At 43.0% G+C, this 22205-nt stretch overlaps 2 long non-coding RNA genes across 2 annotated transcripts; one reads left to right on the plus strand and one right to left on the minus strand.

Moving 5' to 3' along the window:
• The first annotated feature begins 3055 nt into the window (after positions 1-3055).
• LOC123585016 lies at positions 3056-8868 on the plus strand. Its single transcript, XR_006705847.1, has 4 exons — positions 3056-3139; positions 3418-4347; positions 4480-4572; positions 8573-8868. It is a non-coding gene; the product is annotated as an uncharacterized LOC123585016 (long non-coding RNA).
• Positions 3728-18513, minus strand: LOC123585017. The gene is made up of 2 exons (XR_006705848.1): positions 18218-18513; positions 3728-4723 (listed from the first exon to the last, which is right to left on the minus strand). It is a non-coding gene; the product is annotated as an uncharacterized LOC123585017 (long non-coding RNA).
• Between the last annotated feature and the right edge of the window lie 3692 nt (positions 18514-22205).

The raw sequence follows: 22205 nt of genomic DNA on the forward strand, positions 1-22205 counted from the left end.
CACTGCCTTTCTCTCTGCTTGGAATGACCCTCACAGAAAGTTTCTACTTTTAACATGTAGCCCAAAGGCCACCTCCTATGGAAAGCATTCCTTGGCCTTTGTAGGCAGTGAAGCATTCCTCTGAATCTCCATAACATCTGGTCATATATCTGTTTTCATACTTACTCTAATTCTCCAAGTAGTTTATTCTATGCCTCTCTCCCCAGAGGTCACATACCAGGCTATATTAGTCATTTTAGCTCTTCGGGGCCGAACACATGCCTGGCACCTGGCATTTAGTGAATGATATTTTACTAAATGAAGTGGATTCAGTGAAAGACTCTACTTTAAGGAAGGAATAATGAAATGTTTTTCATCTTTTATATATAAATACCTACCATGGTAGGATAGGTCCATTCTCCATAATCTGCATTAGTGGACCTCAAGAACTGCCAAAGGAAGAACACTTAGCAAGAGTGGGGGAGAGAAAAAGCCAAGCAGACAAAGCCATGGCCTCTTGAGCAGACCAGGAGACAGACAGGGTGCAGATGCTTGTTCATAAGGAATGCCCCATGAAAAAGAGATCTGTGTTAGAATTACAATTAGAATAGGTAGAATAATTTGGGGAAATGCTATTTACTCTTTTCTATTAATTCATTATTACTTATTCATCCCTTCATTTAATGAATATATTTTAAATATCTACTATGTTCCAGGCATTGTTGTAGGCACTGGAGACACAACAGTGACCAGCAAATTTCAAAGTCCCTGTCTTCATGGAGCTTACATTCTACCTGGTGTGACAGACAGGCAATCAATAAAATGAGAAATTGAAGCATATAGTATTTTAGAGAAGAGTATTAACTCTTACAGAGGAAAAAATAAAGTGGGAAAGAATATTGGAGGTGTGGGGGAGGGGAGTGTTGGGATTTTGAAAGGGAGGTCAAGGAAGTTCTTTCCAGGTGTTATGTTTGGGAGGGACCCGGAAAAAGAGAAGGAGTGAGGTGGGAGGTGGGTGTATCTCTGGCTAAAGAGCAATCAGAGGAGAAGGAGCTGTGAGTGCCCAGGGTTTACAGAGCCTGGGGGCCAGTGTGGCCACGGCCCAGGAGGGAGGGGAGAAGATGTGAGATGTGGGGAGAAAGTCATGCAGGAGCAGTATTTAGGGTTTGGGGTCATAGGACTCTGGCTTCCTTTCTGAGTAAAAGGGGAAGCAGCTGCAGGGTTTCAGGAAAGGGGTGTGGTGACCTCTTGAAGTCCATGAGACACTCCACCTAGGTGTTGGGTTGGGATTAGATGCCATCGGGGAAGGGCAGAAGCAAGCACGCTGGTTAGGAGGCTCTTCAGAGAATTCAAGTGAAGGATGATGGTGGCCTGAACCCAGGTGCAGAGTGGACTATGAGAAGTGACTGAATTCTGGAAATAGTTTGAATGTAGAGCTGATGGGATTTGCCAGTGAACAAAATATGGGCATGGGAGAAATAGAGGAATCAAGAATGGCATTAAGCTTTTTGACCTGATTAACTTATGGATGAAGTTGCTGTTAAGTGGGGTGGCAAGACTGAGGGAGGAGATTGAAATAAGGGCAAGTTTCAGATGTTGCTCAGATATCTTGCAAGAGTTGGGAATAGGCAGTCTGGCGTTCGGAGCAGAGGTGTGAGCCAGTGATTCAAATTGAGTAGTTGTCAGCATATATGCAGTACTTAAGGCTAGGAGACTGGGTGAGGTCACCCAGGATATGAGTGTAGGTGGGCAAGAGAAGAGAGCCAGGACTAAGTCCTGAGAGTCATGGAGAGTCACCCTTAAATTCTCAACTCTGACAATCCCTGAAGAAACAAAACAGGTTGAACTTGCCTTTTCCCATTATATTTGACCATAGAACCCACATTCATCTTCATAATCATGGAAATGATATTCCATTGATCTCATTTTGAAGAAGGCCACTTTAGGCTTGGGAGGTAGCCTGGAGGCATAAGGCGAAGAACTTTCCTTGTTCTGCTAAAGGGTTTGGACTTTATCTTCCAGGTGGCAGGGGGCCACTGAGGGATGTGAAGAGAAGAACTATCAGGATTACAAATGTTGGTGGCAGTGTGGAAGGTGGCTGACGGAGGGGAGTCTGAAGGAAGAAGACAAGAAAATAGGTGATTGCAATAGCCCAGGTGAAAGATGAAGAAGCCCTGAGTGTAGTAATTGTCAATGAAGAGAAAAATTAGATAAACACATATTTAGGAAGTTTAGAATCTATAACATTTGAAGACCAATTAGTTATATAGTGGGTGATGAAAAGATTCTATGATAATTCTAAGGTTGGATGGGATTTTCTATCATTACCTGAGTCCTTTAGAGAGGTCTATCAATGCAAGCTACAAGCTAACATTCCATGTAATTAACTTTTAAAAAATTTTAATGTTTATTAATTTTTGAGAGTGAGCGAGACAGAGACAGAGTACAAGCAGGGCAGGGACAGAGAGAGAGAGGGAGACACAGAATTAGAGGCAGGCTCCAGGCTCCAAGCTGTCAACACAGAGCCCGATGCAGGGCTTGAACTCATGAACCATGAGATCATGACCTGAGCTGAAGTTGGACGCTTAACCAACTGAGCCACCCAGGCGCCCCTACCTATGTATGTAATTAGCTTTCTTTTTTAACATGGTAAAAACATATATCTCAAAAAACAAATGCGAATTAATGTCCAAATGATGTTGCCTTCCATTTTTGTTATTCATAAAGTCGTATTAGTTTTTTTTGTTAGCACAAAAACATTTTAAAATGGTACTTAATGGAGTATGATAAACTGTATGTGCAGGGGATTTTAATGGTATTTTCTTTAACATTGATAGTTGTGTTTTGGTATTGGTGCGTTCTCATCTTTTATATTTGCAGAGTACAGATTTAAAAAGAAAACAGGTTATATTGACTAGAAAAATGTTCCCAGTGACTGGGTTAACAACTTTTGTGTGTGTGTGTGTGTGTGTGTGTGTACACGTATATATATATATTTATATATGCGCTGTTCTCCAACATTGAAGAAAAGGTGGGAGACATTTCCAACATGGCTTATTTTGATTTTTCTGTGTTTAGAATGCTGGCTGGAAAGTGCTGACATTCCCCTGGCTACTCCATGAGCCCTGGAAAGAAAGGATGTTTCTGTCGTGTAGCTCTGGTATGTTTGCAGCTTGTTTACCTTTTTAAATAGCCTCTTGCCTGCAATAGTGACGGCCCTCAAATAACCTAAGTTCTGTATGCTGAATTGATAGGCAGAACCAAGTTGTTCAGGGTTTTATGAATGATGCATAATGTCGCATCTTGATGGCTAATGAAGCAGAGAGGAAAGACTTTCAGTCCGACATCTAATTAATTCTTAAGAAAAAAAATGATCTTTTTTGGGGGGTAGTAAATATTGGTTCTGTTCACAAATGTTTCTGATTCTCTTCCCTCTAGGCACATTGTAGCATTGAGCTTTTCCGTCTGTGTTAGAAAAGACTCATCATATGACTGACTTCAGCCAATGAAGCATAAGTGGAAGTGACATGCATCACCTCTGGATGAAAGTCAGCAAGAGTCAGTTTATAATTTCCCACATTTCCTTGCCCTTGTCATGGTGACCATGATGCTTCCAATGATAGAGGCTCTATTTGTTTTTGTTCCTGAGTGAGACAACGTGGGGACAAGTCTCTAGTGGACTTGCAAGGCTTTATTGTTTCAAGCGACTGAGCGTTGGGGTTTGTTACAAAGCCCATACTGACTAATGTGCTTTTAATTCTTTATTTACACATTTAAAATGCTGCTTACATTTTCTGATCAGCATATGTGCATTATGGGGAACTTTGAAAATACAGAAAAGTATCAAAAAGAAATAAACATGCACTGAAATTACCTATACAGAAATAATTTCTGTTAATATTTTGATGTATTTTTTCTCTCTTTTTCTCATAAAACTAAGATCACACTATATATACACTACTGGTGTTTTTGGTTTATATTATATCGATAGTCTTTAAAATATATCATCTGTGGCACAATATTAGTGAAGGAATGTTGTAATCTATTTTTATATTTGTGTATTTCCTATTTATATTATATATTCAATAACAAAATAACATTTTACTTTTTTTTCTTTTTCTTGTTGTAAACAACATCCCAATGATACATTAGTACGTATCTTTGCTCACATTGCTGCTTATGTCCTTAGGGTAGAAGCTAGAAGGAGAATTACTGGGCCAAGAAGTATAAATATTTTTAAGACTTTTGCTACCTATTGCAAAACTGCCCAGGAGAAAGGTTGTACCAATTAGCACTGCAGCAAGGAGACATGGGCCATCTCACCACCTCCGTTGACGGCTAGAATTCCTTTTAATCTCTGTTAATTTGGTAGGTGAAAACGCTATCTTGTTGTTTTATATTTGCATTTCTTTGATTACAAGTGATGTCGAACATTTATTTCATATGTTTATGAGTCATTTGCATTTTTTCTTCTGGGAATTGTCTAAATGGATTCTCAAGTCCCCCAAACACCAAACTGTTAAACAGAGAGCAACGCGGGAAGCCAGCAGCGCTGTTCTGTTGCCACGGAGCCTCAGCACGTGTTTTTGAAGTGTGAGTGTTGAACAGGCTTCTCTTATTCCCTCTCATCTTCCTTGTTTTGATTATTTTCTCTCCAGTCATCTCCCTCCACAGCCCATGTCTCCCTCAAGCCTTGGTCTCGCTCCAAACATTTTATTGCACCAGGCGGCAGTCGTGACCGAACCTGAAATTTTGGAGAGAGAGGGACAAATGACATCAAAGTTGGTTTTCAGGGGGAACAGCATTGTTGTGGAAAAACCCACGAAGTGTCTTCCCTATGAAAATCCCTCCATACCCAACTGATACGTTCCCATGACCATGACCAAAAGGTGGTGGGCACATCCTCTCTTCTACTGGGTCAGTGGTTGAGGGCCCGCTCGTCTGGCTTTAGGCTTGAATCTACCATCCCTGGCGATAAAGCTTAAATTACTCTTCCCGGAAGCGTTGTTGTTTATCTCATAGACATTGCATTACCCCAGATTGTCTATTTGGTGCTTTTAAGAAAGGAGAAGAAAGAGTCTAAATTTCCCCAAAGTGAGTGTTAATTTTTAGCCAGTGTGAGATAAAAGACAGATTGAAATGGAGCCAGAGGGACCTGCCCTTCACCCTCCATCTTCATTGGAGCTGGAAGCTCACATTGGTATGTCAGACAGCAGCTGGCAGGCTCTTTTATCATCATTAATTGTCCGCTGAGTTGTCACAAGGAGAGAGTAGAATTCAGGTTTAATTACATCTGTATCATCTCTTATAAAGTTCAGGAGATTCTGGTGGTACAAAACAGGCGTGGGCCAGTGATGTGCCAAGGATAGTCTGTGAGACAGAAGCCATGTGTATCCTTGAGGGGGAAAAGGTGAATTAACTGAATTCTGAGGGAAGGAAGGCTTATCAAGGCTGGAAAACTCTCATGAGACATGGTGATGGGGATGAGGGGGAGGGCCAGCTGCTAGTGGCATTGAGCTGGCTGAGGGTAATTTGGTTTATTTGGGCCAGGGGTAGTGAGGCTTCACAGGGGGTAAGCAAAGATCTGTTCAAGGAAATTTGCTGGTTTTTTATGGACAATAGCCAACGGCCAGGCAGGGAGCAAGGAAATGCATTTAGTTTTAGGTAAAACAATAGCACCCCCCACTCCCATTTCCTTTATGAAATCAGTCTCTGGATGGTCTCAGATTTAATTCTGGAAACGCTGGTGCAGAGCACGGCTTCAGTGACAAGGAAGCTGGCTTTGGCTGTAACAGGAACTAAAGTGCAGCTTACTGGGAACAGCAAGGGGCAGGTGGCAGGGAACTGAGTGCGTCAGTGCTCATTGTTCCCCCAAATACGTCAGTAAGTGCTAAAAGCCTGTACCATGGTTAGGACAATGTCCCTTCTGCCCGGCTTAGCCCACGAGGTCTCATTCAGATCTGATATGAAGCCCTGGGGACCTCCCTATCTGCTTCTGGTCCTCTCCTCATTGACTGCCATTTGAACTTTGTAGCTCAGAACAAAGCTTTGGCCCCTCATTTCCCTCCTTCGCCGCATAGATCTTGTGCTTAAGAATATTAGCCCTTGGTTTCATCTTCTCTCACTTCCTGAAAGAAAATCTGAGGCCATTTCATGAGCTCTCAGTGGTAGAATTAAGTGTTTTCAAAGAATTGTATACATTGGCCATCTGGTCCTCTGCTTTTCAAAAGGATAATTTCAGTGCTACTCCCATATCTTAGGAAGAGCAATTTGTTTTAGTCCTTAGGCCCTCTTTCAGTATTTAGGGAAAAAAAGTGGATCACGTAAATGCAACCTGAAAAATCTAAATATAATAATTGTGTGTGTGTGTGTGTCTGTGTACTATACATAATAAAAGGGTTTTGCACATATTCTGAGCTCTACTAAAAGAAAAGTCTTCCTAATCTAAAGTTTGTGGTGTTTTATGTTGGGTTTCTCGCTTAAACCACATAACTAGTCTTTGCTCTGATTTTTATAGTCGGGAACAGAGCTTACAGGGTTAAGTTTGGAAAAGCAAGTAAGTCAAATTCAGAGTTCTTAGAACTTAAAATATATGTTGACTAAGATACATAAGAGGATTAATATTGAATATAAGAAGATATTTATGACAGTTATCATATATTTCATATATATGAATATGTATTCCATATATATATATATATATGTGTGTGTGTGTGTGTGTGTGTGTGTGTGTGTGTGTATGTATATTTACATGCGATTGCAAGTTTCTTGAAGTCAGAGCTCTGTATTTGTACCTCTATCCAGGAGCACTAGGCACAGGCCGATGCTTGATGAATACGTACTGAATGTGTAAAGTACGTGTTGAATGTGTTCAACAGATTTTGCAGTTATATACCCTGAGGGCTAATCATGTTAACTGGGGTATGAGCAGAATTGATGCTGAGTGCCAAAATACCAAGTTGTGGCTGAGCTCATCCCAGGTCATGGAACCCACCTGAGCTGCCCCTGGAGTATGGAGAATAGAGGAATGTGCCCAGGCTCCAGGGTTGCGACTTTGCCCTGCAGGGGCTGGTAGCTGGGTGTAACTCAGGTGGACTTCCGACTAAGGAGAAGGACATATGCATACACGTAACCAGGGAGGGAGGTCAGGTAGTCACCTGCATTTTTCTTCTACTGACTTCCGAAGTCCACTCTGTGGGACTGATTTCTTGTCTTCACCCAGTGAAATATAGACGTGCCCTATGACATTTCTGTCCAAGCCAGAGTAACTCAAATGGCTCCCTCATCGCTTCAAGGTGCCAGCATCATCTCCGGATGGAAATTAGTATTTCTGATCCTATGTTATAGTTAAAACTCAAATTTTGTTTATTTATTTTTTTTAATTTTTTTTTCAACGTTTATTTATTTTTTTGGGGACAGAGAGAGACAGAGCATGAATGGGGGAGGGGCAGAGAGAGAGGGAGACACAGAATCGGAAACAGGCTCCAGGCTCTGAGCCATCAGCCCAGAGCCTGACGCGGGGCTCGAACTCACGGACCGCGAGATCGTGACCTGGCTGAAGTCGGACGCTTAACCGACTGCGCCACCCAGGTGCCCCTCAAATTTTGTTTTAAAATAAAAAGTTTTCTTGCGTCGCCTGGGTGGCTCAGTTGGTTGAGTGTCCGACTTCGGCTCAGGTCATGATCTCACAGTTTGTGGGTTCGAGCCCCACATTGGACTCTCTGCTGATAGCTGAGCCTGGAGGCTGCTTCTAATTCTGTGTCTCCCTCTCTCTCCTGGCCCCTCCCCGACTCACACTCTGTCTCTCTCTCTCAAAAATAAATGAACTTAAAAAATAAAATAAAGTAAATAAAATGAAATGACATGACATGACACGAAATGAAGTAAAATAAAAAATTCTCCCTTTTGGGGCACCTGGGTGGCTCAGTCAGTTGGGCGTCTCACTTCAGCTCAGGCCATGATCTTGCATGTCATGGGTTCAAGCTCCACGTCGGGCTCTGTGCTGACAGCTCAGAGCCTGGAGCCTGCTTCGGATTCTGTGTCTCCCTCTCCCTCTGCCCCTTCCCTGATCACACTATCTCTCTCTTTCTCAAAAATAAACATTAGAAAAAAAATTCTCCCTTTCTTTCCCTTCAGGCTTATTCCAGGCAGGAGGCCATGGTCAGGGAAAAGGAGTGTTCTCAGACTTCTCTCTCTCCCCTCTCCTCCCTGGCACTTCTAATCCTTTTTCCACATTCCTCCAACTCTTGGGTTTTGATGAAGAAGATCATGCATCCCAATTTACTCAGGCTGGTCCCAGTAGCTTGTTGTCTGGGCCTCGTTATTAACAGTTCCCTTTGTATCATGGCTTCCAAGAGAATTAGAACCAATAGGATACATATTTATGCATATATCTACGTTATACATACATACATACACATATACACACGTATAGCTTACTCGTCTCTAATGGTGCAATCTTACACCTTGATGTGGGTGAAGGGATTAAGGGTTGAGTAGATTTGTTTCCCTCCTTTGAAATTTGACACCATTGCAAAGTGATATCTGTGTTTCAAGACTTTAGCCTAAAGCCCCATTTTCTCATTCTGTACAGACACACACAAATGGACAGACAGATGTACCTTTATCTATAAATATCATCAGTTGGCGGAATCCCCAGTAACAAAGAAAAAGTAGGTAAGGGGTTGTGCCTCACACTGCCCTTCTTTCTTTTCTCTTTAATATTGCCCTGGATGTGTGTTGTGATTTCATTTTACCAGCAGGTGTGTGTGAGTGTGTGCGTGTGTGTTTGGAGGTGGTGGGGAGAGGGGGGCAGGGTATGACTCCCCACAGGGTGGTTAGTCTGCACCTTCATATTCCCGTGAGTTCAACCCTGGGTCCCACATCAGACAGGCTGTCTCGATGCTCTTTAAACTAAGCAGCAGGATAGATGCTACTTCTGGCATCACCCTTTGCTACAAAGGCATTGAAAACAAGGCCTGAGGCAATTAGGACATCAAATAGTCCTGTTGCTCTTATAATACCTAAATATTAAATATTTAAAAAGGTAAGCAGGCTTGAAATTTGTAATGGAAGGAAAATTTCCCTTTAAGTCATTAAGGGGTATGAGTAGCCCCAAGCCTTTGAAAAATAGTTGGAAAAGTTTGAAGAATTCATAACTCAAAAGAACCTCGGTTACGTTCATAAATATGTAGAGCTTAGAGTAATAAAATAAGGGCCAATTCAGAGCTACATTTAGGAAGGTGACCAGAGCATAATTAAAGTAACTGACTTCACAGCCAATTTGGAGTTCTGTCTCCAGGAAAGTGGTTACTATGAGACAGTCACAGACAACCCTGAGAAAATGAGCGCACAAACCCTCATCAAAGAAGAAAATAAGCTGAGGTGGTTAAGAGAGCAGATTCTATAGTGTGAGGGAACAGATCCTAATCTGCCTAAATAATTTATGATCTAGGTGGCCTCAGGAAACAAGTAGAACTTTTCTCCGCCTCCATTTTCTCATCTGTCAATTGGGACCTACCTCCTAGGGTGCTCGTGACAATGCTAGCAGTGTCTTTGATGCAAAGTAAATGCTTAGTATTACTAAATCTAGTGATAATTTTTTTTCTCCTAGAGGCACCAAGAGTCTGATACAAAGATGAGTATTTCAAATAAAAAGCATCTGTAAGAAAAAGCCAGTGGATCCAAGCTAATAACAGACAGCAGTTCAAATTTTTTATTGATTGGATTTGATTATATAGTCACAAAAATAAATAACTGACTCAGTTTCAGATACAAACAAGACAGAAGTGTGACAAAGAAAGTGTTTAGTTCTACAAAATAGAGGGAGTGACTTTCAGTGTGCTCTGTTTTGTGTGTGTGTGTGTGTGTGTGTGTGTGTGTAGTTTACTAAATCTCCTTTTTCTCCAGGAGAGAAAAAAATTCCACAAAGATTGTTTCATCTTTTGATTATATTGTTTTGCATGGTTTATAGATATGCCTATTATAGACTCAATTCTTGAGTCATGAAGATGTGACCCATATTAGTTAGCACAAACTGTGTGTTGTAACCAATACCCCCCACACCTCATTGCGGATTATATTAGCAGAGGCTTACTTCTCCCTTGTGCCACGGCTTCCTGGAGATCAGATACATCTTCTGAGGGCTCTGCTCCAGTGTTGATATGGGGGTCTAGACCCATTTTGTCCTGTGGTTCCCATGTTTCCTATGGCTTTTCTGATGTTCTCCACTGGGGCTTCAGCTTTCCTCACTGATGAGCAAAGCTATAGAATGTGGATGATTGTGGGATATTTTACCTGGCTTGGAAGTGGCAATCATCATTTATTTTCATATTCCTTTGGACAGAACCTGGTCACATGGTCCCACCCTAACTGCAAGGGAATCTAGGAAATGTAGATTTCCTGTATTCCCATGAGGGGAAAAGGGGACTGGCGAGCATTTAGTTAGCCTCTGCTGCATGACTTTCATTGATGTGAAATTAAAGAAGGGTGTTGTATGTAAGCAATGAATCACAGGAATCTACTCCCCAAAACCAAGAGCACACTGTGTATACTGTATGGTAGCCAACTTGACAATAAATTATATTGAAAAAATAAAAATAATAAAAAATAAAAAAAATAAAAAAGAGTTTTTGTATTGGGTAAGGCTTTATAGGATGAATTGCAACAAGGGAAGTTTGGAGACCTTGCCACTGGATCAAGGCAAAAGCTCTTTGTACTTTAAAATGTGAATGTGCACATTAACATGCACAGCAGAGTGAGGACCTCTTTGAGTAGGATGCCCCCTGATCCACTGGGTAGGCAAAACTCGTTTTCTGCTTCCTAGGGTCAAGATGCTGAGGAAGTGATGGTAACCTTATGCTTTCTAGATGTTCTCATAACATCAAGACCCTTCCTGATAAACTCCAGGGAACATTGAAACCCCTTTTCCCTGGCTAATCTAATTCAACTTGATGTTAATTGTTATTGCTTATCTCTTCTCTAGAATTTCCCCTTAACGTGAGTCTGTCTGGATCATCCAAATGGTTCTTGCCTTGCCCTCGTTCAATGATTCATCCATCAAACAGCTATTGGGCATCTACTGTGCAAAGACAATAAGAATAGTTTTTGGTTATATCTTCAGATAGTAAGATAGCTTTACAAAGGGGTAGAAACTTTCAGTTCAAGAAATATCTATTCAATAATAGTGATTTGTAAAGGTACAACACAGTGTCCTATAGGAATAATTATGCTATATGGCTGCTAGTGTCCCATTTGAGTTATTAGCTCCATGAGAGGGTGGGCAAATATGGCAGAATGTTGATTAACTTTGAGAAGAAAAACTTGAGACTGCCCTCACAGAGGTTTCAAATGCCAATTGGGCTATATAATGTATGGCTGGGTACTATTTTGGTCAAGGCTGGATTGTCTTGGCCTTTCATATTTCTATTCCTTTGTTTCTCAACCTCAGTCAACGAGAAGCTGGACTGGATAATCACTATAGTTCTTTGAGTTGGTCATTTGTTTTTTCTGCCATCTAGCACACTTAAGGAGCAGCTTTCCTTCTTCCCTGCCCTGGTGTGAGCCCAAGAAAAAGGAAAAGCAATTTAATTTTAATGTTATCTGAAGTCAGACATAATTAGGAAGACAAATCTACTGGAAAAAAAAATCTGCATTCCAAAGCCAAATACTGTGGTGTTGGCAGTCAGATCAAGCACCAACCTCATGCATTAACTGTGCTCTATGAGGCTTTCACTGAAGGTAATAGTTATGTTTCAAGAGGGCATGATGTGACCCATGGTATTTCCAAATTCTCAAGAGTAACAAGCCATGAAAAAATAGGATTTATTTGTATGCATGAGTTCTAAAAATCATCCTTTGATTTTTCATGGTACGAAGAGTATCAGGCTGAGGCAATGTTATCAGCGGGCCATCTAGGTTGTTCAAAATACCGATTTGTGAGCCCCATCCCACACTTTATTAAGTCCAAATTTCTGAGATAGAACCTTATAATCTGAATTTCTAACCAACTCCCCAGTTTGAGAGTTCATTAAAAGTTTGGTGACCATTAAACAAGTAGTCAAATCACAGAACTGTCCTCATCTACAGAAGGAGAATATTAACACTCTGCTGTCACACAGCGCTGTTGTACAGGTTAAAAGGAAATCATGCACCTGCAGCCCTCTGCCGAATGCAAATTCCCCTGCAAATATAGGCTTATGTTTTTATCCTCAGGGGTAAAAGTTGAGACAACTGACCATCGTTTGCTTTTGTATTTTCCACTTCCTTCCCCTTGGGAGTTTAGGCACAGAGAGTATCAGAATGTGATGAATTTATTCTGGACCCCTTGATTTAGTTGAGTTTATGTCAACTGCAGTAGCTCCAAAGTGCATGTGAAGTTAAGTATAAGCAAAGTTCCATTTGTGCACTTTACGATTTTAAGGGGGACAAGCACAACGTTCTGTTGATCAGGGACACAAACAAAGCTATTAGCTCTAGGTCTAGGGAAAGGGAAAAAAATCACTTTTCGTATTGTGCAACCAACCCTAAATCAGGTCAATCTCTCCTTCATTGCTGGCTAATATCCAAGTCACAGTGAAAAGCTGATGTTTTTGTTTAGAATGGATTTTTGCAGTGTTTATAAACCAAGACTCCTTGAAATTTTCATTAGGAGGATCATACAGTTCACCTCTTGTCCTGCCCTTTATCCTTTCTCCTGGAATAGTTGAGTGATTTTGAAAATTCTCACTAGTTTAATTGATTAGTAAGGAGAGTTATTTTTGAAAGTCACCTTCTGCAGAGCAGAACTGAGATTGACATACAGTCAAGATTCTACGACCTTGGTTTATGCAGCATAGGGAGTGATGAGAATGTGACCTTCATTACAGCTTTGAATATGTGGGGAAGGGAAGGGAAGGGAACTGTCACATATGAATTCATTGCCAGCCCTTTGCTCGGCACATAAGTCCTGTTATGTCATTGAATACTAATGAGTTATAATCCTATGACATAGGTATATCCACAAGTGAGGAAACTGAGGCGCAAAGTGGTTAACTTGCTGGTTGATGGTGGAGCTAGGATGATTTCTGTGTGACAAACCACCATAAAACTTGATGGCTTACAAAGATAGCCATCTAGTAATGCTCACAAGTCTATGGCCAGTATTAGTTGTCAGGGCAGCTGGATAGTCCTGCTGATCTGAGTCAGGTTCAGCTAAATGTGGTTGAGTGTGCTTATGCATTTGCAGCCAGTTGGCCAGTTGGCTGATGTGTGTGTGTGTATCTGTGTCTGGTTCAGGATGGCCTCTTGTGTGTCTGGCAGTTGGTTAACTGTTGGTTAGAGTACGAAGGTATGGAAGACTGTTCCAAAGATGGCCACTGCAATATATCCTATGTTATATGTCCTTTTTATAGTGGGATATCATGGTTTTCTCCTTTATCCCTTTCCCTTGAATCTGGGAAGAGCTTTGTGACAACTTTGACCAATAGAATAGGTCAAAAGTAATGCTGGGCCAATTTCTAGGGTTAGCTTTGAGAAACTGACAGCTTCCATTTTCTTCCTTTCATGACTTTACTCTTGGAGCCCACCTACAATGCTGTGAGGAAGTCCAGCAGCCACAAGGACTGTCCAGCCCATGGTCCCAGCCGAGATCCCAGCCGGCAGCCAGTATCAACCAGAAGACAGGTGAATGAGTAACGCCTAGATGACACCAGCTCCCAGATGAGTCACCCCCAGCCTTCGAGCTGCTCCAACAAATGCCATGTGAAGCAGAGATGAACGGTCTCTGCCAGGACCTGCCCAAAGTGCTCATTTGTAAGGAAAATGAATGATAATTGTTTGAAGCCACTGAGTTTGAGGTGGCTTGTTATGCAGCAATGGATAACTGGAACGGAGTTACAGTGTCACTCAGCAGGCTGGACCGGGCTTGTTTGCATGCAGGAACTAGCAGGGGTCCTGCAGATGCACAAAAGGTCTCTTGAGGCCTAGGCTCCAAACTAGCTCACTGTGACTTTCACTGTGTTCTGTTGTGTAGAGCACATGACAAGGCCAGACCAATTCAAGGGAAGGGGAAAAAGACTGCCTTTGGATGGAAGGAGCTAAAAGTCACATTGAAAAGTGCTTGGAATAAAGGGAGAAATGAGGCCCTGTGGCCATGTTTGCAAGCTACTGCATTATGCAACCTCCTAACATGGGCAATTCAGGTCAGTAAGAAAGGTGAAGTGACACTTTAAAAACCCGAGAAATCTTAATGATTGTGTTTCATATAACAATATATATAGACAATAGGGCCTGACTTCTGGCAAATTTGGCCATATAGACTATCACTCACATAAAAAAAAGTCAAGAAAATAGCTATCACAAAGGCCATCCATATACTTTACTGATAGCAGAGGCATGCTCTCTCCCCCCCAAGCCCCACTGAAGTAGCAAGGAACAGAGCTTGGAAGGAATGGGAACAATTTTATTCCTTTATGCTGCAGAATACATAGGGCCTGTGTCAAAACCTTATTTACATTCATTAATTGATTGATTTGAGAAACACACATTCAATGGGGCTGTCAAGAGGTTGAAGTGATGGTTTTAGGACTATTGTCAAGTCCCTTTCTGGGTCTAGGACCAGGAACACCAACCTCCGAAGATGGATTATATTGGAGAAGACAAGCCAGGTTCACTGGGGCAAACAACGTATTTGGGCCAGCTTTGGAGTAAGTTTCATGACTTTTTGGAGAGGGCTGACTTATGGAAAGGCTCCAGTCAGTCACCAACTTGCTGGGCTGGGGAATGCAGGCATGCCTCTGGAGTTGGGTAGAGTCAGAACAAGGCTTCTTTTGATTTCTTCAGACTAACCAAACCAGTTCCACTTCAGTTCAGTGCTACCCAAATCAACAGAGTTATCAAGCACCTCCTATGCTCAGTCACTTTTGTGGGTGCTCAACACACAGAACTGAAATAGGATCTGGGCCCTGCTTCAGAGGTGTTCATGGTCTTGAAATCTGTTGGCAAACCAATTCTTACTATTCAGTTTCTCCATACTTGATCCTGTCAACAGGGATGTGAACAGAAAGCACTGGAGAGGGACTCTGAATTCACTCTGCGAGAATGGGATGGTTTTCTGGAAACCGGGATGAGAAGAACTTACGTAGGGGAAGGGGGGAAAGGTGCCTATAGGCTGAGGGAAGAACATATGGAAAGACTCGGAAGCAAGACCGAAAAGTCTGGATGTGTGTGGGAGAAAGGCAAGAAATACATTCACAGAAGAAGGTGGGAGCCTGAGAGAAGGGATGAGATCAGATGTGGTTGTTGGAATCAAGAATGCGGAGAATGGATTCAAGGGAGAAAACAGGGAGCTTTGAGAGGGGATTGTGGTAATTCAGGCCAACAGAGGGCCCCACGTGTAGTCATGAGACTGGACATTTTAAAGACATTTACTGTCACTGGATTTGGATTAACTGGATCGGGGAATCCAGGGTGATGCCCAGATTTGGAACAATGGGTGGCTGGTCCTGCCATCATCTGACACAGCGAACAGAAAAGGATGGGCAGGCTAGGGTTGGGAAAATGCTGAGTTTGGCCTAGGATATGCCATGTTGGAGGATCCTTAGACATTTAGCCTGAAAAAGTGTACCCTGAAGTCATTTTCTGGGTTGTTCCAATTCCTATATTCTCTCTCTCTCTCCTTGTCTGCTTTTATCCCTGCCTCCCTATCCCTGACAAAATCCAAATCTCCAAAACAAAATAGTGACAAATGTATTCGAAACAGTCTCTATGTTCACATGGAGTATTGTACATGTCTCTAGCACCTCCTACGTGGCATTATATCCTCCCTGGAAAGACCTGCATGTGTACAGCGCATATCCACAAATGACTATTTATAAAATGTTGCCAAACACAGGATGAGCACACTTGCATACACATCCTGCAGATTAGAGGCATGGGTTTGTCTGTATCTGCCTCCAAACCTGAAAGCTATTACATAGTTTTCCAGTTGTAGTGCAGGGAAATTTCCTTCTATGGCCTTATACATTTTATAATTTATAAATTACAACTCTGATTTGTATCTCACAATAGTCCACGAATATCCACGGGAAAGATACGAATTCCATTTTATTGATGAAGAAATTGAAGCTGAGAAAGCGTGTGACTTAACCACTACGGTAGATCCGGAACATGCAGCCAAGCCTGTTTGCCCAAGTCCAATGTTCCCTCTGTCCCAGTACCTTATCCTTCTTTGGGCAAGAACAGCCAAGAAACGGTGAGTTCCACAGGGACGAAATTGGGTCTTCTAAATAAGCATGTCGTGATTTGACCTAGGTGATGTCAGCTTCTCCTACCAAACTGAGCCTTTCCCATTGTATCCTTGGTTGTTTCACTGGGCAGAGGCTGCATCTGGGTGTTGCATTTGTCTGTTAGGCCCTTTACTAAGGCTGTCTGGATAGAATGGAATCACTACAATTCTTTTGGGAGCACTAAATATAATATAATATAATATATAATATAATATAATATAATATAATATAATATAATATAATATAATATAATATAATTATATCATATAAATTATATTAGCTATATATACATATATATGTATATGTGCGTATATATATATATATATATACACACACACACACACACACACACACACACATATATATGATAGCTTTCTGCTTTTATGTGTAGGTACTATTTTTCCTTGCCACATATTTCTTTCCAGCTCAATAGCTAGTGAAACTCAACGGGGCGCCTGGGTGGCGCAGTCGGTTAAGCGTCCGACTTCAGCCAGGTCACGATCTCGCGGTCCGTGAGTTCGAGCCCCGCGTTGGGCTCTGGGCTGATGGCTCAGAGCCTGGAGCCTGTTTCCGATTCTGTGTCTCCCTCTCTCTCTGCCCCTCCCCCGTTCATGCTCTGTCTCTCTCTGTCCCAAAAATAAATAAACGTTGAAAAAAAAAAAAAAAAAAAAAAAAAAAAGAAACTCAAGTACTACCACTAACCCAAGGGCCAGACTCCATGTCTGAAACTGACAAAGCAGATGGGCAGCTTGGTAGCCCTTCACTTACAGCCTGAGTTAACAGGGCCAGGGGTCAGCAGGGGAAAAGGATGGGCTAAAAATATCTCACTTTCCTTGGTTACTTGCTTGATGAGCCTTGGTGTGCCACCTGCCTTGCACTTACAAACAGTTTTCAGGAGAGGGTATGTTTATTATTTATTTATTTCAATGTTTGTTTATTTTTGAGAGAGAGAGTGAGTGGGGGAGGGGCAGAGAGACAGGGAGACAGAGAATCCCAAGCAGGCTCTGTGCTGTCAGAGCAAAGCCTGACGTGGGGCAGGAACCCACGAATCGTGAGATCGTGACCTGAACCGAAGTCAGACGCCCAGCTGACGGAACCACCCAGGCACCGCGAAAGGGTATATTTTAAAAGGATATGTTACAGGGGCACCTGGGTGGCTCAGTCAGTTAAGCATCTGACTTTTAGTTTCGTCTCAGGTCATGATCTCAATTTTGTGAGTTTGAGCCCCATGGCAGGCTCTGCCCCTCCCCCTACTCATGCTCTGTCTCTCTCAAAATAAATAAACTTAAAAAAATAAAATAAAAGGATATGTTACAAACATTTGCTTGCCAATTCCATGTCCTCAGTGATATAATGGGAATGGTATTATACAGTAGACAGTCTATTATGGTAGCAAGGAAGGGGAGAAGTCAATGAAATATAATTCTAGAGGACTTTAGTGATTGTAAGATAAAGGATGTTCAATGTGAGTGTTGAGTGTATACAAAATATTTATAGTACACACACACACACACACACACACACACACACACACACACACACATAGAAAACTGGCTCCCAAGAGGCATTCTTTGAATAACTGATGGTCATATTAAAGTCATTTGAAAAATACAACACCAAGTTCCAGCATGAACAAATGGGCATATTCTCATGAGAAAAAGTACCATTCTTGTTATTTATTCTGGGGCAAGATCCTCTCCATTTTAAGAAATTGCCAAGTGATAGTGGCCTATATTACCCTGCCCAGTGGTTCCCTCAGAGCCCTGGAGGTTGACTGTCAGTAGACAGGTGGGGGACCGCTGAGCCAGTAGTCAAAGAACCAGTATCTCGGTATTCTTTAGGCCATAGGCCTACTTTATGATCTCATCTCAATTTCTCAGTAGTTCACCCTTTCAAGCAGGGATGTCATTGGGATACCTGAGAACATCCTGGGGGAGGGACATATGGGAGCCATGGCAGCTTCAAAGCCCTACCAAATGGTGTCCAAGAAGAGCCTCAAGGATGGAAGAAACACAAAGCAGCCAGCTGGATTCCTGGTCACCTCTCCCTGAAGCCCTCTGGGTTTTCATGGACTGGGCAGCAGCAGGAGACAGGCCTGTGGTTCTTTATAGCCCACGATCCATGGTCAGGAGCTCCTGCTCTAGTCTTTTGATGTTCCAAACCATATACTCTTTTTAGCTTGGTCTGAAACAGTTGAAAAGCCATTCCTTTGTTGAGAGGTGGTGTGGCTTTGTGAAAAGAGCCCAAACTAGCATCAGAAGTCTCTAGGTTCAGCTTCCTTTGCTGACTGAGTGACACTGAACAAACCAGTTTAACTGTCGAGAAGTAATTTCCTATCTAAGATAAGGAATGAAATAATTATATATGGAGAATGCCTACCTGAGTGATTGGCTATAATCAGAACTCAAAAACAGCAATCATTATACTTAATATTACTATGGTGGTCAGCGCGGCTGCATGAAGGTAAGGATGAGGGAAAACCCCACCCCTTGGTCCCCAGGCTCCAGAGCAGAGCTTGTTTTCTGACTGTCCCTGGGCTGTCCCCCACCCTGCCCCAGTCCTTATCACACCCTCACTGCTGGACTTCCCTTGACAGTTCCTTGAGGAACTGTCCATTCTTGTCCCCTTGACGATCACTCAGCTCTCTGAATGCACTACAGTCTGCCTTGCCAGCCGGCTCCAGACACTCCCAAATGTGGATGCTTTTTCTCATTCCCTCCCACTCCTTCCCCAGGCTCAGTGTGAAGCAATAGAGTGTGGGATATTTGGTGTCCAGACAGAAGCCTTTTGGCCAGGCTGCAGATGGTTTTAGTAACAATAATGACAAAAATGTCATAATAGATACCAATTACAGAAGATCTGCTGTGTTCTGGTGCTTTCCCTCATCAATTCATTAGGTTCTTATTCTAATCCTTTTGAACTCCAAGACCACGTCTGTTCCACTAAACCTTGACCAGATGTGGGGGCCCGATCACCGCCCCCCTTCCTTATGCACCATTCATTCTTAAGGATTCCCAGTTCTTGGAGTTTCAGATCATTTATTCATTTGGAATCAGCTAAGGAGCCACAAGAAATTAGTCTCATTAACTGATAGTCACACCGGGTTTCCTTTCTACATCAATCAACACCTCACAGCCCAGTCCCATGGGGACTATTTCTGGAGTCTAGTCTGTCCCAGACCCCACTAGACCCTCTGGTGTCAGCGTTTGGTACAGAGCATGGGCCCATCTGTACAGCTGCCGGGTAGCTTCCTGTGGGGTGTGTTATCCAGGCAGAGGGCTTTTTCATGACAATGTGAGCTCCAAGGAGTCTGGGGAGACCCAGGGCTGCTCCCAGATTAACATCATTTCAAAGACAGAGTCTGTGTTCTGAGCACAGACTGTGACAAATGCCATAGCCTAGCAAGGGTTAGCTTGAGGTATCAGCTGGCAGAAGACCCATGTCTCCATTAGTTCCCCTCTTTGAAGAAGGTGTGGGGGAGGAGAAGATGGGGAAGGGGAGTTTGAATGTGGTGGCCACCAGACATTGGACATTCTCACAAAGGCACACCAGACCATTCTTGTCATTGGAGAGTCCTAGTGTCATGCCACAATCTCTACACACACACACACACACACACACACACACACACACACACACACACACACATGTTCTGCTGGTTGAGCCATCCTCCAGAAAGCAAAGCGTATGACTTGCTTTTTCCAAATTGCCTGATGTCTCTTCTCATCTCCTTTAGATGTACAGATGCTGCAGACCTCCTTCTCCAGATTTCTCCTAGTGCTTATTTCTGTCCTGGTCCTGTGCCATGCCTGACTTCCCCCCCACCCCCCCACCTTTGCTTTGAAGAGTGGGGACCCTGCTTTGTAGGATAACAAATAGAAGTGTCAAACACATCAGCACTGCTGCCTGCAAAGATAAATGGGGCGACACATGGAGCAACCTCTGTGGATCCCGGGGCCCCAGCAGGAGCTGACATTGTGACAGATGGGGGGACAAGTGGCACTGACACAATCGGGTCATGTGAATGTCGAGGGGGTGAGGGTGGTGTCTGCTCCTCTGCTGGCTCCCCCTCCCTCTCTACCACGTACATAGCATGTTGCTGGAGATCATAAAGAGATAGCAGGCAGGTCACTGCTCCTCACCAAGCCTTATGAATCTTCCCTGTCAGTGGCATAGGGCAAGGAAGAAGGCTGTCTGCAGAGCTTCCTGCTGTCTCAGCAGTGACAACTGAGTTACCTCGCAAAGAAAGTTGGTCTTAGGCAAAGACCTAGGCAAAGGTTCACATTCAGCCTCATCTTTTTCCAGGCCTGCCTGTTCGATTTGACTGTCCCGTCAGTCCTTCCACATACCCAGGAGGACCACCTCATCTCTCATGCAGAAACCCCTCCCAGGCCTTGCCAATCAGCCCGGGCAATGGATCTTTCCACTCCTTCCTCTTAAATTTGAGGCGGTAATGGTTCAGTTTCAATTTCCTTCTTCATTCTGCCTAAAGAGAAGTTTTCCTTTACTCATAGGTGTTATTCTGAGCTGAAATATTCTCTGGGTCTCTGCCTTTAATATCTATTGCTGATGGGCCACCTGGGGCCCAAACAGTCAATTCAACTCATTAAATGTGTAGTGAAGATCTACTTTCTGTAAAGCAACGTGCTGACGGCTATGGGGTGGGGGCAGGCAGAGAAATGGCTGCAGAGATGAATAAGCCATGGCGTGTCACATTTGGGGAATCACAGCTTAGCTGAGAAGATAGACATGCCTGAGTAGCTATAGTATAAGGCCAGCCATGAACAAGAGGTAAAGGGGTACAGTGAGAACAGAAGGAGGAAGATTAACCTTGACTTGGGAACAAGGACATCCTCGAGGAACAGGTGGAATTTGGCAGGGCCTTGAAGGCTGAAGACGGTCTGGATGGGTTGAAATGTCAGGGAAAAGGCTGTAGAGGGGAGAGTAGGAATTCAACCAGAACAGAGATGCAGAGTGTTCTGGGGTCTGGACTTGGCCAGATATGACTGTGTGTGTGGTGTGGAGTAGGGAGGAAGTGGAAGAAGAAGAGAATGTCTGGTTGGGAGAAAAGATCGGGCACAGCCTTAGGAGTTTGAATTTCATTCCATATTCAGCTTTGGGGACAGGATGCTACTTCACATTCCATTTTGTCTCTCATTTCAGGTTTCTCAATGGAATTGGATACTTCCCTTAGAGATGAGTAAGGAAATAATCATATAGTTCTCTTAGACGCTTCAAAAACTGGGGGGGGGGGGGCAGTGATGAGCAAGCAGTAGAGAAAGAGAGGACAGATGGGAGGAGCCAGTGGATGGTGCCTTCGAGTGGAATGAATGGGCTTGGGCCAGCTACTTAAACTCTTTCAGCCTGGTTTCCCTGTCTTAAATAGGGATAACATATAATACCTGGCCTCACAGGGGGATAATAATACTTCCGCCATAGGCTGTCGTGAGGCTCGTTTGAGAAAATGCATGCGAAGTGTTTGGCATAGTACGTCTCGATACCTGGTGGCTATTATCATGATTATCCCCTGCCTCTTGATCCGATTTAGTAGGCAAGAGCTCTCAGACACTGGGAATGGACAGCTGCATGGAAGCAGTGCCTGGTTTGCCCACAGGAATGATGTTGCAGAGGGATGCTCGAAGTCTAGATGATGAGGAGACTTAACAAGATCAATACCACTTTTGGAAAAGATTATATGCTATACTAGGCAGCAAATAGACCATTGAAACTGGATTTGAAAGCATTTATGGAGTCTATTAGAGATGGTTAAACATATCAACACAGAGAAAAATAAATAGTGTCTACGCATGTGCATGCACATATGCAGCCTACTGGCACTCTTTCTTTCTGTGTTCCTCTTTCCCTCCCTTCCTGCCTCTCCATTTTCAGGTTTAGGTAAGTAGGGCTGATCAAGTACCATCTTCTGAGAAAACTACTACCTGGTATTGTGGCTGCACAGGG

The sequence above is a fragment of the Leopardus geoffroyi genome, chromosome C3 (assembly GCF_018350155.1).
Source record: "Leopardus geoffroyi isolate Oge1 chromosome C3, O.geoffroyi_Oge1_pat1.0, whole genome shotgun sequence".
NCBI classification, from domain to species: domain Eukaryota; kingdom Metazoa; phylum Chordata; class Mammalia; order Carnivora; family Felidae; genus Leopardus; species Leopardus geoffroyi.